Raw genomic sequence first — 16430 nt, forward strand, 5'->3', positions numbered from 1 at the left:
AAAACAGCAGGGAAAATAAACCAGTGCTGAAAAAAAAAGGCAGCACACAATGCTAATTCTGTGTGTGAAGGAAAAATATTGCTTTGCCTCTGACAAGAGCTGGTTTAAGATGGACACTGGAAGAATACTTTATCCTCTCCCTAGCTAATACACAAGCTCTGGAAAGAGCTATTTTTTGGTGGTATTATGGAGCTAGTGAGCGGCTCCTTTAAACACAGAACTAATACACACTGCAGGTAGCCTTTACAAGGGCTTTTGTTTGATCAAGAGGCCTAAACACTCTCCCTAGCAGCTCAGCGATCTCTCCTTATGCTTATAGAACGCAGGCTCCAGACGCAATATGAACAAAATGGCGGCGGCAAAGCTTAAATAGACCCTATGGCGCCGGGCGGCCAGCCAATCACAGTAATGCCACAATCAAGATGTCTGCGGCATTACTGTGATTGGTTAAGAAGCCCAGCATGTTTAGTGGCTGCAAAGGAGGCGCCAAAACTGCAGGGCGGGACATCCGAATATAGCGAGACGAGTACACAAATACTCGCCGAATAACGATTAACCTGAATACCGTACTATTCATGCGAATAGCGAATAGTAATGAATAGACTCGCTCATCACTAGTCACCACCACCTTATTTGAAATGTTCATTATTTTGGTGTCCATTTGGATGATCTGCTGGTTCAAATTGCTGCTGGACAATCTCTCAAATCTCTCATAGCAATCCATGGGAACTAGAAATAGTCAAATATTTTGAAATTCAAGTTCACCAGATTTTGAAAATTTAAAAAAAAATTGATTCGCCGTAAAGTGCCGTGAAATTGAAGAAACTCCAATTGCATTGAAAACATGTGTATAACACTCTGAGGTCTCATTGGACTGCATCCAACCCATTCAAACTCTTTAACACAAACACAGCCTTAGTAATGTCAAAGTGACCCCACCATATAAATGGATGGTAACCTTGTAGTAACCCACAACCCATTTAATAACACAGCGCACTGACAGACATTTCATGTTTTTTAAAATGATAAAAAAAAGGTCCAAAAATTATCCCTCTTAGTCATTTGTGATTAGGCAGACTCAAAATCATGGTGTCACAGTTAGAGATAACATCATCCTGCCATAATTGAGATGAGTCATGGGCCATGAAGTCATTTAATGTCCTCGCTTCTTCCCCACTAATAGGACTGTTGGGAGGCAAAAGGAAAATGATGCTACTGCCCAAATGTCTAGTGCAAGTGGTGGTGGTGGTGCCTCTGCTGCTACTGACAACTCCTACATTCTTGGCATGGTTTGTTCTTTTGTTTTTATACTACCCCATCCATTGATATTGCTACTTTTTATTGTACCATACATTTTGTACACCACTATAATCAACTTGTCAACCTCAATTATTTAACCCTTACCAAAAATGGCATAATGAGAAGTAGTGGGTAGGTAGACACGTACAGAAAGCAAAATGTGGCAGCAGGCCTCAGTATAGGTGTGATGTGTATGGTGATCAAACTAGTATGGTAATCAAACTAGACTCATAAAATAGGTGTGAAATAATATATCGGCATAGTAAAATGTCTGCATTTTCATTCTTTTATTTCCTATACCTATAGTTTTTTTTCTTACTAGCTATATTTCCTACAAAATGAAACCGTCTTTCCAAAAATGACGTAATATGAAATTCTAGATAGTTACGACCAAAACAAAACAGCCCCTGCAAAAGGGTGCTTTATTAGTATGGTGTATGTCAATGTAAAATTTGACGATTTAAACAGATGTGCAATAAAAAAAAATGTTTGCCACAAGTATACACTTTGTGAGTTAAACAGTCGCAATTAATGGTCTGTATTTTTGGGAACTTTCTTTTTAAAAAACAATTATTCCCCCTTCACAAAAGCAATTGCACAAGAAATGCAAAAACTCAATATTTATTTACACCCTGCTGCAAATGCTGAGTTTGATGCTAGCAGCAATAGCAACAGTTTAAATCTTTAGATGCAGCAGTCAATAGCGACCGCTGCATCTAGGTGGTTGACAGAGGGAGTGGGGCAGGGCCGGCGTCAGCACCCGGCGCACCCGGGCAAGTGCAGGGGCCCTGAGCAGGCAGAGGGGTCAACTGGCGGTCGCGCACCTCGCTGGGCTATGGGCAGAGGAGAGCGGTGTCAGCGCCCGCCCTTCCCCCCGCTTGCTCAGGGCCCCGGCAGCCAGATATTTACCTCTCCCTATGCCTCTGCAGATCCGCTGTCTTCCTGCTGTGCGCTCCCTGTGACGTCTCAGGTCAGAGGGTGCGGTGACGTCTTTACACCGCGCCCTCCCCTGAGCCGTCACAGGGAGCGCTGAGCGGGAAGACGCCCACAACGCTGGAGTCCGGACCCGAGCAGCGGGCAGCAGGTAGCAGGTGAGGAGGAGGGAGGTGAGTATTTGATTTTTTTTTTTAATGTATGGAGGCATGAGGCATTATAAAGAGGGGGGGGCATCCTGCATGGGGCATTATAAAGAGGGGTGAGTGGCATCCTGCATGGGGCATTATAAAGAGGGGGGGGTGACATCCTGCCTGGGGCATTATAAAGAGGAGGGGGTGGCATCCTGCATAGGGCATTATAAAGGGGGGGGGTGGCATCCTGCATGGGGCATTATAAAGAGGGGGGGTGGCATCCTGCATGGGGCATTATAAAGAGAGGGGGGGGATGGCATCCTGCATGGGGCATTATAAAGAGAGGGGGGGGATGGCATCCTGCATGGGGCATTATAAAGAGAGGGGGGGTGGCATCCTGCATGGGACATTATAAAGAGAGGGGGGGTGGCATCCTGCATGGGGCATTATAAAGAGAGGGGGGGTGGCATCCTGCATGGGGCATTATAAAGAGAGGGGGGGTGGTATCCTGCATGGGGCATTATAAAGAGGGGGGGTGGCATCCTGCATGGGGCAGTATAAAGAGAAGGGGGGCATCCTGCATGGGGCATTATAAAGAGAGGGGGGGTGGCATCCTGCATGGGGCATTATAAAGAGAGGGGGGGTGGCATCCTGCATGGGGCATTATAAAGAGAGGGGGGGTGGCATCCTGCATGGGGCATTATAAAGAGAGGGGGGGTGGTATCCTGCATGGGGCATTATAAAGAGGGGGGGTGGCATCCTGCATGGGGCAGTATAAAGAGAAGGGGGGCATCCTGCATGGGGCATTATAAAGAGAGGGGGGTGGCATCCTGCATGGGGCATTATAAAGAGAGGGGGGGTGGCATCCTGCATGGGGCATTATAAAGAGGGGGGGTGACATCCTGCATGGGGCATTATAAAGAGAGGGGGTGACATCCTGCATGGGGCATTATAAGGTGGGGAAAAGCCTGCATGGGGCATTATAAAGGGGGGGAACAGCCTGCATAGTGCATTATGTGGGGGTGACATCCTGCATGGGGCATTATAAAGATAGGGGGTGACATCCTGCATGGAGCATTATAAAGAGGGGGGTGACATCCTGCATGGGGCATTATAAAGATAGGGGGTGACATCCTGCATGGGGCATTATAAAGAGAGGGGGTGACATCCTGCATGGGGCATTATAAGGTTGGGAACAGCCTGTATGGGGCATTATAAAGGGGGGGGCAGCCTGCATAGTGCATTATGTGGGGGGAACAGCCTGCATGGAGCATTATAAAGAGAGGGGGTGACATCCTGCATGGGGCATTATAAAGAGGGGGGTGACATCCTGCATGAGGCATTATAAAGATAGGGGTGACATCCTGCATGGGGCATTATAGAGAGAGGGGGTGACAGCCTGCATGGGGCATTATAAGGGGGGGGGACAGCCTGCATAGTGCATTATGTGGGGGGAACAGCCTGCATGGAGCATTATAAGGGGGGGGCAGCCAGAATGGGGCATTATGTGGGGGGTAACAGCCTGCATGGAGCATTAAAAGGGGGGGGCAGCCTGTATGGGGCATTATGTGGGGGGTAACAGCCTGCATGGAGCATTATAAGAGGGGGGGCAGCCTGTATGGGGCATTATGTGGGGGGTAACAGCCTGCATGGAGCATTAAAAGGGGGGGACAGCCTGTATGGGGCATTATGTGGGGGGTAACAGCCTGCATGCAGCATTATATGGGGGCCAGTATCCTGTATGGAGCGTTATAAGGGGACCGGTATCCTGTATGGAGCGTTATATGGGGGCCAGTATCCTGTATGGAGTTTTATAAGGGGACCAGTATCCTGTATGGAGCGTTATATGGGGGCCAGTATCCTGTATGGAGCTTTATAAGGGGACCAGTATCCTGTATGGAGCGTTATATGGGGGCAAGTATTCTGTATGGAGCCTTATATGGGGGCCAGTATTCCGTATGGAGCCTTATATGGAGGCCAGTATTCCGTATGGAGCCTTATATGGAGGCCAGTATTCCGTATGGAGCCTTATATGGGGGCCAGTATTCCGTATGCAGCCTTATATGGGGGCCAGTATTCCGTATGGAGCCTTATATGGGGGCCAGTATTCCGTATGGGGCCTTATATGGGGGCCAGTATTCCGTATGCAGCTTTATATGGGGGCCAGTATTCCGTATGGAGCCTTATATGGGGGCCAGTATTCCGTATGGAGCCTTATATGGGGGCCAGTATTCCGTATGGGGCCTTATATGGGGGCCAGTATTCCGTATGCAGCTTTATATGGGGGCCAGTATTCCGTATGGAGCCTTATATGGGGGCCAGTATTCCGTATGGAGCCTTATATGGGGGCCAGTATTCCGTATGGAGCCTTATATGGGGGCCAGTATTCCGTATGGAGCCTTATATGGGGGTCAGTATTCCGTATGGAGCCTTATATGGGGGTCAGTATTCCATATGGGGCCTTATATGGGGGCCAGTATTCCTTATGGGGCCTTATATGGGGGCCAGTATTCCGTATGGGGCCTTATATGGGGGCCAGTATTCCGTATGAAGCGTTATATGGGGGCCAGTATTCCGTATGGAGCCTTATATGGGGGCCAGTATTCTGTGTGGAGCGATTCACCGGTTTCTGAGCTATTGTGGAATTTACAATAGATATCACTCATGTAATGTAAGAAGTGAAATCTTTGCATTGTACTATATATATATATATATATATATATATATATATATATATACAGTACAGACCAAAAGTTTGGACACACCTTCTCATTTAAAGATTTTTCTGTATTTTCATGACTATGAAAATTGTACATTCACACTGAAGGCATCAAAACTATGAATTAACACATGTGGAATTATATACTTAACAAAAAAGTGTGAAACAACTGAAAATATGTCTTATATTCTAGGTTCTTCAAAGTAGCCACCTTTTGCTTTGATGACTGCTTTGCACACTCTTGGCATTCTCTTGATGAGCTTCAAGAGGTAGTCACCGGAAATGGTCTTCCAACAATCTTGAAGGAGTTCCCAGAGATGCTTAGCACTTGTTGGCCCTTTTGCCTTCACTCTTCGGTCCAGCTCACCCCAAACCATCTCGATTGGGTTCAGGTCTGGTGACTGTGGAGGCCAGGTCATCTGGCGTAGCACCCCATCACTCTCCTTCTTGGTCAAATAGCACTTACACAGCCTGGAGGTGTGTTTGGGGTCATTGTCCTGTTGAAAAATAAATGATGGTCCAACTAAACGTAAACAGGATGGAATAGAAGGCCGCTGCAAGATGCTGTGGTAGCCATGCTGGTTCAGTATGCCTTCAATTTTGAATAAATCCCCAATAGTGTCACCAGCAAAGCACCCCCACACCATCACACCTCCTCCTCCATGCTTCACGGTGGGAACCAGGCATGTAGAGTCTATTCGTTCACCTTTTCTGCGTCGCACAAAGACGCAGTGGTTGGAACCAAAGATCTCAAATTTGGACTCATCAGACCAAAGCACAGATTTCCACTGGTCTAATGTCCATTTCTTGTGTTCTTTAGCCTAAACAAGTCTCTTCTGCTTGTTGCCTGTCCTTAGCAGTGGCTTCCTAGCAGCTATTTTACCATGAAGGCCTGCTGCACAAAGTCTCTTCTTAACAGTATATGTAGAGAGGTGTCTGCTGCTAGAACTGTATATAGCACTCCTTCCATTCGGAGCCCTGCCATGTGCCCAAACAATAGGGTGCCACCCTATATAGTATTGGGAGAAACTGAGTAACAAATGACAAAGTACTGTGGTACATCGCTCACTCAGCTGCACACGGAGGTAGACACAGGTACACTGTCCCTTTAAATTTCATGTTGGTTTATTAAAGTGCAGCATAAACCAACATTTAAGTCCATAAAAGAAAACACAGCCTGCTGGGCAAAACAGGAAAACCAAAACAAAATGGCAACACAAAGCACAGTCCTTGTAGTAGCAGGGATCCTCCTGCTCAGAGTTTTAGCAACTCCACATGGTTGAGGTCAGCTCAACACAAAGATGTCTGGAGTTGCTCTCTCCAGACTCACTGAACACTGAATGCCTCAGCAGGCCGAGTATTTAAACCCCAAACAACACCCTGAGGTGCAGATATGGTGAATGGCCTCCCACCCTTCACAATAGTCATTTACAAAAAACACTCCCTTATAAAATGGATGTTTAACCCTGTCAGCAAACTAACATGCTGGAGCAAACTTCATGGTTTCAATTCACGGAAGCTAATAGCCTCCGTGAAACATATCTTCCCTCTATCACCTTACCAGTGACTTTATCACATTGCATAGTCTCTTTTTTCTTCTTGAAAAATTTTAAGATTTTGAGCTCAATCTACATAATATTGTAACAAATGTAATTTCCCATTTTTAGAGGTTAAAGAATCCTTGAAATGGCCTTGTACCTCAAGAGTTTGCAGTTTGGCACCTGAAAACCAATCCAGCAAAATTTGTCCTCCAAAAATCAAATGGCACCTCTTCCCTTCTAAGTTGTGCTGTGTGCCCAAACAATAGTCTACGACCATATATTAATACTGTGTGCCCCTATTGGTATATACCCCAAAACAGGGTATTGCTGTAGTAAGGAGAAATTGGGTAACAAATGGTGGGATGCATTTCCTTCTATTCGTCATTGTGAAATTGAAAACTCTCATGGACAAAATTGAATTTGTCATTTCATTTTGCATTAATTCCTGTGTAACACCAACAGGCTTAACAAGATTCCTAAATGCTATTTTAAATAGTATATTTTAAATAGGTTCACATTTTCAAATGCGGTGAACTGTGGAGAGTTTATAATATATAGGCACATCAAAAGTGAACTCGTCCTAAAAATTAGGTTTCTGAAAATTTCTTAATAATGTGAAAAATGACTGCTCAATTTCAAAGTTTATTAAAGGGGTTATCCAAGAATCCATTATTTTTTTCAAACTCCATCAAGTTTTAAAACCCCTCTGAAATAACCCAGCTGTGCCTTCAGATACTCAATGTCTAACTTCTTACATCTTTTTCTGGCTTCAGCTCATCCATATTTGTGTCTCTCTGCCCAGTGTGACATGTGCTATCCTTTACTGCTGCCTATGTGACCACTGTAAACTACATCTCCCAACATCCTCTGCTTTTTCTCCAGGTTCTCCAGGCTGCCTGCACTCCTCCATGCACAGATATCATTAGCTACTCCTCTAAGTGCTCTTTGATCTGCTATTGGCCTCTAGGGCAGAGCTGACAGGAGGAGCCATGGTGCTGTGCATAGTTTCCAATATTATGTCAATAAATGCTGTACAAATTTTGCCTGTCCCTTGTGACAAAGTCACTGGCAACCCTGGTGCCAGCACCCGGCGCATCCGGACAAGTGCCGGGGCCCTGAGCAGGCGGAGGGGCCCACTAGCCGTCAAGCACCCCGGCGCATTATGGGACCCGTGAGCGGAGGAGAGCGGTGCCAGCACCCGCCCCCCCGCTTGCTCAGGGTCCCGGCACAATACTAATGCTCCGCATAAGTATTGTGACGTCTTTCCACCGCGCCCTCTACTGAGCAGTCACAGCGCAGAGCAGGCAGGCAGCGACTCGGCTGAGGAGCCCCGAGCTGAGCAGCGGCAGCACGTAAGGTGAGGCGAGTATTTGATTTTTTTTTATGTATGGAGGCATGGGGCACCTGCATGGGGCATTATATGGGGGCCCAGGAGGCATGGGGCATTATATGGGGAACCAGGAGGCATGGTGCACCTGCATGGGGCATTATATGGGGGCCCAGGAGGCTTGGGGCATTATGTGTTGCCCAGAAGGTATGGGGCATTATATGGGGGCCCAGAAGGCATGGAGCATTATGTGGGAGCACAGCCTGCATGGGGCATTATATGGGGGCACAGCCTGCATGGAGCATTATATGGGGGCACAGCCTGCATGGGGCATTATATGGTGGCACAGCCTGCATGGAGCATTATATGGGTACACAGCCTGTATGGGGGCACAGCCTGCATGGGGCATTATAAGGGGGCCAGTATTTTGTATGGAGCGTTATATGGGGGCCAGTATTCTGTATGGAGTGTTATATGGGGGCCAGTATTCTGTATGGAGCATTATATGGGGGCCAGTATTCTGTATCAAGCGTTGTATGGGGGCCAGTGTTCTGTATGGAGCATTTTAAGGGGGCCAGTGTTCTGTATGGAGCATTTTAAGGGGACCAGTATTCTGTAGGGAGCGTTATATGGAGGCCAGTATTCTGTATGGAGCGTTATATGGGGGCCAGTATTCTGCATGGAGTGTTATATGGGGGCCAGTATTCTATATGGAGCATTATATGGGGGCCAGTATTCTGCATGGAGCGTTATATGAGGACCAGTATACTGCATGGAGCATTTTATGGGGTCTATTATTCTGTATGGAGCAATATATGGGGCCTATAATACCGTATGAAGGACTTAGTGGTGCCCATAATACTGTATGGAGGACTACAGTGGGTACCGAAAGTATTCAGACCCCTTTAAATTTTTCACTCTGTTTCATTGCAGCCATTTGGTAAATTCTAAAAAGTTCATTTTTTTCATTTTGACTGAAAAAAAATAGAAATGTTGAAAGTTTTGCAAATTTATTTAAAAAGAAAAACTGAAATATCACATGATCATAAGTATTCAGACCTTTTGCTCAGTATTGAGTAGAAGCGCCCTTTTGAGCTAGTACAGCCATGAATATTCTTGGGAATGATGCCACAAGTTTTTCACACCTGGATTTGGGGATCCTCTGCCATTCTTCCTTGCAGATCCTCTCCAGTTCCGTCAGGTTGGATGGTGAACGTTGGTGGAAAGCCATTTTCAGGTCTATCCAGAGATGCTTAATTGGGTTTAGGTCAGGGCTCTGGCTGGCCCAGTCAAGAATGGTCATAGAGTTGTTCTGAAGCCACTCCTTTGTTATTTTAGCAGTGTGCTTAGGGTCATTGTCTTGTTGGAAGTAGAGATGAGCGTTGTTCTACTCGAACTGTTCGCCAATCTCAAATTCGAGCTGTTTTGGGCGGTGTTCGAGCCGTTCGGCGAACACGAACAATTTGAGAAAAATTCGGCTGTTCGAGGTTATGTTCGATAACTGTTCGTGCACCAAAATCATAACTGGATTTTTTCTCAGTAATGATGAAAATTAATGTTAATACGCAGTTTGAGTGTACAGCGGGGTGGGGGGAGGGGCAGGGGATGGATCTCTGCAGGAACAATGAAGATCTCCATTTTTTTTTCTCTTTCCCGCATTTACAGTGGGGAGGTGCAATCTGTCAGCCTATCAGCAGCGCACACACGGAGCGAAGTGCTTTTTTTCACACAAGCAAGGGCATGTGTCATTGGCAGTGTATGTCACATGTCCTTGCCCTATAAGACCAAGCCATTTTCCCCGTCGCCACCATTTTCTCACTGCTGCAGCTGCGTGTTAGACGGCACCGCTGTTGCTGTGTGCGCTATACCTTGTTAATTTCAAGCCAATTTTCGCACAAATATACAGATAGCTTGGGAGTAGGGAATAGTTGTGATTGCAGTCCTTTTAAGGACTAGGTTACAGCATTTCCTACGACTTTTATCAGGGAGGTCTGTGCTCTTAAATAGATAGGTTGTGGGAGTAAAGACTAATTGTAATTGGAGTCCTTTTCAGGACTAGGTTACATGAGTTCCTATCAGTTTTTGCCAGGCAGGTCTGTGCCAGTGCTGTGCAAGTTTTTTTCACAGCATTTGGCTGAATCTAGCAAAGCTAATCCTTTTTGGCCTATTGCAGAGTGTGTTAGTCAGTGGAGTAGCCTATCTGTGTTGCAAGATATACCACCTGTGTATAGAATACCAATTTTTTTACTGCACCTAGTGAAGTAAAATCTTTTGGGCATAGCATCATTTTATTAGTCCATCTATACTGACCTCCATCAGGTTGCAAATTAAAACTAATTTTTATCTGCATCTACAGTACCTCTGAAAAAATATTTGGGCTTCTAGCAGTGTGTGGGACTTGTTCTATTAGTCCATCTATACTGACCTCCATCAGGTTGCAAACTGAATATATTTTTTTCTGCATCTACCTCTGAAAAAATATTGGGCTTGTAGCTGTGTGTGGGTCTTGTTCTATTAATCCATCTATACTGACCTCCATCACGCTGCAAACTGAATATAATTTTTTTCTGCATCTAGCTCTGAAAAAATATTTGGCCTTCTAGCAGTGTGTCGGACTTTCTCTATTAGTCCATCTATACTGACCTCCATCAGGTTGCAAATTAAAACTAATTTTTATCTGCATCTACAGTACCTCTGAAAAAATATTTGTGCTTCTAGCTGTGTGTGGGACTTGTTGTATTAGTCCATCTATACTGACCTCCATCAGGTTGCAAACTGAATATATTTTTTTCTGCATCTACCTCTGAAAAAATATTTGGCCTTCTAGTAGTGTGTCGGACTTTCTCTATTAGTCCATCTATACTGACCTCCATCAGGTTGCAAATTAAAAATAATTTTTATCTGCATCTACAGTACCTCTGAAAAAATATTTGGGCTTCTAGCTGTGTGCGGGACTTGTTGTATTAGTCCATCTATACTGACCTCCATCAGGTTGCAAACTGAATATATTTTTTTCTGCATCTACCTCTGAAAAAATATTTGGCCTTCTAGTAGTGTGTCGGACTTTCTCTATTAGTCCATCTATACTGACCTCCATCAGGTTGCAAATTAAAACTAATTTTTATCTGCATCTACAGTACCTCTGAAAAAATATTTGGGCTTCTAGCAGTGTGTGGGACTTGTTCTATTAGTCCATCTATACTGACCTCCATCAGGTTGCAAACTGAATATATTTTTTTCTGCATCTACCTCTGAAAAAATATTGGGCTTCTAGCTGTGTGTGGGTCTTGTTCTATTAATCCATCTATACTGACCTCCATCAGGTTGCAAACTGAATATATTTTTTTCTGCATCTACCTCTGAAAAAAATATTTGGCCTTCTAGTAGTGTATCGGACTTTCTCTATTAGTCCATCTATACTGACCTCCATCAGGTTGCAAATTAAAACAAATTTTTATCTGCATCTACAGTACCTCTGAAAAAATATTTGGGCTTCTAGCAGTGTGTGGGACTTGTTTTATTAGTCCATCTATACTGACCTCCATCAGGTTGCAAACTGAATATATTTTTTTCTGCATCTACCTCTGAAAAAATATTGGGCTTCTAGCTGTGTGTGGGTCTTGTTCTATTAATCCATCTATACTGACCTCCATCAGGTTGCAAACTGAATATATTTTTTTCTGCATCTACCTCTGAAAAAATATTTGGCCTTCTAGTAGTGTGTCGGACTTTCTCTATTAGTCCATCTATACTGACCTCCATCAGGTTGCAAATTAAAACTAATTTTTATCTGCATCTACAGTACCTCTGAAAAAATATTTGGGCTTCTAGCAGTGTGTGGGACTTGTTCTATTAGTCCATCTATACTGACCTCCATCAGGTTGCAAACTGAATATAGTTTTTTCTGCATCTACCTCTGAAAAAATATTGGGCTTCTAGCTGTGTGTGGGTCTTGTTCTATTAATCCATCTATACTGACCTCCATCAGGTTGCAAACTGAATATATTTTTTTCTGCATCTACCTCTGAAAAAATATTTGGCCTTCTAGTAGTGTGTCGGACTTTCTCTATTAGTCCATCTATACTGACCTCCATCAGGTTGCAAATTAAAACTAATTTTTATCTGCATCTACAGTACCTCTGAAAAAATATTTGGGCTTCTAGCAGTGTGTGGGACTTGTTCTATTAGTCCATCTATACTGACCTCCATCAGGTTGCAAACTGAATATATTTTTTTCTGCATCTACCTCTGAAAAAATATTGGGCTTCTAGTAGTGTGTCGGACTTTCTCTATTAGTCCATCTATACTGACCTCCATCAGGTTGCAAATTAAAACTAATTTTTATCTGCATCTACAGTACCTCTGAAAAAATATTTGGGCTTCTAGCAGTGTGTGGGACTTGTTCTATTAGTCCATCTATACTGACCTCCATCAGGTTGCAAACTGAATATATTTTTTTCTGCATCTACCTCTGAAAAAATATTGGGCTTCTAGCTGTGTGTGGGTCTTGTTCTATTAATCCATCTATACTGACCTCCATCAGGTTGCAAACTGAATATATTTTTTTCTGCATCTACCTCTGAAAAAATATTTGGCCTTCTAGTAGTGTGTCGGACTTTCTCTATTAGTCCATCTATACTGACCTCCATCAGGTTGCAAATTAAAACTAATTTTTATCTGCATCTACAGTACCTCTGAAAAAATATTTGGGCTTCTAGCAGTGTGTGGGACTTGTTCTATTAGTCCATCTATACTGACCTCCATCAGGTTGCAAACTGAATATATTTTTTTCTGCATCTACCTCTGAAAAAATATTTGGCCTTCTAGTAGTGTGTCGGACTTTCTCTATTAGTCCATCTATACTGACCTCCATCAGGTTGCAAATTAAAACTAATTTTTATCTGCATCTACAGTACCTCTGAAAAAATATTTGGGCTTCTAGCAGTGTGTGGGACTTGTTCTATTAGTCCATCTATACTGACCTCCATCAGGTTGCAAACTGAATATATTTTTTCTGCATCTACCTCTGAAAAAATATTGGGCTTCTAGCTGTGTGTGGGTCTTGTTCTATTAATCCATCTATACTGACCTCCATCAGGTTGCAAACTGAATATATTTTTTTCTGCATCTACCTCTGAAAAAATATTTGGCCTTCTAGTAGTGTGTCGGACTTTCTCTATTAGTCCATCTATACTGACCTCCATCAGGTTGCAAATTAAAACTAATTTTTATCTGCATCTACAGTACATCTGAAAAAATATTTGGGCTTCTAGCAGTGTGTGGGACTTGTTCTATTAGTCCATCTATACTGACCTCCATCAGGTTGCAAACTGAATATAGTTTTTTCTGCATCTACCTCTGAAAAAATATTTGGCCTTCTAGTAGTGTGTCGGACTTTCTCTATTAGTCCATCTATACTGACCTCCATCAGGTTGCAAATTAAAACTAATTTTTATCTGCATCTACAGTACCTCTGAAAAAATATTTGGGCTTCTAGCAGTGTGTGGGACTTGTTCTATTAGCCCATCTATACTGACCTCCATCAGGTTGCAAACTGAATATATTTTTTTCTGCATCTACCTCTGAAAAAATATTGGGCTTCTAGCTGTGTGTGGGTCTTGTTCTATTAATCCATCTATACTGACCTCCATCAGGTTGCAAACTGAATATAATTTTTTTCTGTATCTAGCTCTGAAAAAATATTTGGCCTTCTAGTAGTGTGTCGGACTTTCTCTATTAGTCCATCTATACTGACCTCCATCAGGTTGCAAATTAAAACTAATTTTTATCTGCATCTACAGTACCTCTGAAAAAATATTTGGGCTTCTAGCTCTGTGTGGGACTTGTTGTATTAATCCATCTATACTGACCTCCATCAGGTTGTAAACTGAATATATTTTTTTCTGCATCTACCTCTGAAAAAATATTTGGCCTTCTAGTAGTGTGTCGGACTTTCTCTATTAGTCCATCTATACTGACCTCCATCAGGTTGCAAATTAAAAATAATTTTTATCTGCATCTACAGTACCTCTGAAAAAATATTTGGGCTTCTAGCTGTGTGCGGACTTGTTGTATTAGTCCATCTATACTGACCTCCATCAGGTTGCAAACTGAATATATTTTTTTCTGCATCTACCTCTGAAAAAATATTTGGCCTTCTAGTAGTGTGTCGGACTTTCTCTATTAGTCCATCTATACTGACCTCCATCAGGTTGCAAATTCAAAATAATTTTTTTCTGCATCTAACCCAGCCAATAGTTTTGGCCTAATACCACAGTTTGGCCACTCAGCTCTGCTCGGTTACCATCCATTGTTTTTTTGTGCAAACAACTCCAGAGTTGTGAATTAGTTAACCACCAAAATGAGTGGAAAAAGGCCTGCTGCTGGTGGAAAGGGGAATAGGCGTGTTGGGAAGGGGAAAAAGGTTGTGTCCGTGGGGTAGGTGTTAAAGCAAAAGTAACATCTGCAGAAGAAAGACCATCTTCCAGCCAAACTAAAATGTCTACTTCTTTTAGCGGACAATGTGATAAGATCCCTTTCTTATGGCCACGCCAATCGCTACAAATTCCAGATGAGGCACAAAAACAGCAGGTGCTTCAACGGATATCAAGTGCTCCTTTAAGTGGGCTCTCCTCCACATCAACTTCAACATCACAAATACTCCAGTCCTCAAAGGTGTCACCCAAATCGCACTTGCTTCCTCACAGCTCCCAAATCTCCAGCTGCCCGTCTGAGTATGAGGTAGAACAGATGGTTGAGTCTGCAGAGCTGTTTACTCATACTATAGCCTGGGAATCAGAGGTCGACTCCAGCGCTTCTGTGAATCCAGACGAGGAAATGATCTGCACTGATGCCCAGAATCTTTATGAGTCGGATCCAGGACCAGACGCAGAAGGTTCTGACCATAATGTAGACCCTCATTCCCAAACTGTAACTCCTGTTGGTGGAGACAATGAGGAAGACGATGATAAGACTCAAATACCTGATTGGAGCGACAACTTTAGTTTTTTGTCAGGGCAGGAACAGGTTGGCTCTGAGGACGACAGGTGTGATAACGCACAGGGTGATGATGATGAGGTTGGAGATCCCACTTACTGTCAACCCACAGTCAGCCAAGAGATGAGGTCAGCAGAGGAGGTGGAGGAAGATGCTAGTGACGACGAGGTCAGGTTGCACCTTCCTGGACAGAGACGTAGTACTGGAAGCACGTCAACAACTGCATCCTCAAACACAACTCTGCCTCTCACCACAAGTCGTGGTGGCTCTTCAGGTCGCATGGGTGCTAAGCCTTGCATAGCCTGGGCATTTTTTCAGATCGATAAAGATGACCCAACTCGTGTTATCTGTAACATTTGTCAGCAAAAGCTAAGTAGAGGCCAAAAAATACATAGTTTGAGTACTTCATGCATGAACCGGCACATGGACATGAAGCATAAGTTGCAGTGGGAAGCTCAGTGTGCTACAATGCGGCTTAGCCGGCCGGGCCAACCACCGTCTGCCATATCTTGTGCATCCGCGGCCTCTTCATCCTCTGTGACTGGGGGGACAGCAGTCACACCTGTTTTGGGGCGCAGACCTGCCACCTCTTTACCCGCAACAGCCAGCGTGATTGGCAGGTCATCATTTTCTTTGGAGGTGGTAACACCAGCTGGTGTTGAGCGCTGTCCGACATCGATAGCACCACCTTTGGATGAAGGCAACCTAACATGTCCGCCTGCTTCTTCCTCACAGACCGGCAGTTTGCCGGGGACACCCTTATCAACCCCGTCTAAGCACAATAGCCAGCCCTCGGTCCCTCAGACGTGGACAAGTAAAAGACCATTTCCTCCTAGCCATGAGAAAGCTAAGAGGTTGAATTTCACCATCTGCAAGCTCTTGGCTACAGAAATGCTGCCTTTCCGCCTGGTGGACACAGAGGATTTTCGAGACCTTATGTCCGTCGCAGTGCCCCAGTACCAGATGCCCAGTCGGCACTACTTCTCAAAGAAAGGTGTGCCTGCGCTCCACCAGCATGTCGCACACAACATCACCGCTTCTTTGAGAAACTCTGTGTGTGACAGGGTGCATTTCACCACAGACACTTGGACGAGTAGGCATGGACAGGGGCGTTACATGTCGCTGACTGGGCACTGGGTAACTATGGTGACAGCAGGACAAGGGGCTGCTGTCCAAGTCTTGCCGTCCCCACGAGTTGTGCGTCAATCCTCTTTATGTCAAAGTTCCTCCACTGCTTCTGCCTCCTCAACCTCCTCTCGGTCTTCCACCTGCACCCAAAGCCTGTCTGGTCATGCCACAAGCTTTCTAACTGCGCAGAAGGGATCCTGCACACCTCCTTACTATGCTGGCAGTAGGGCTCAACGTCATCAGGCGGTTTTTACATTGAAATGTCTGGGAAATGTGAGTCACACAGCTGAGGAGTTGTGGTCAGCTCTGGAGAACCAATTTCATGAATGGTTGTCTCCACTGGACCTGAAACC

Source organism: Phyllobates terribilis, unplaced genomic scaffold, assembly GCF_046119375.1.
Source record: "Phyllobates terribilis strain yellow unplaced genomic scaffold, ASM4611937v1 Scaffold_1__5_contigs__length_1240528914, whole genome shotgun sequence".
Taxonomy (NCBI): domain Eukaryota; kingdom Metazoa; phylum Chordata; class Amphibia; order Anura; family Dendrobatidae; genus Phyllobates; species Phyllobates terribilis.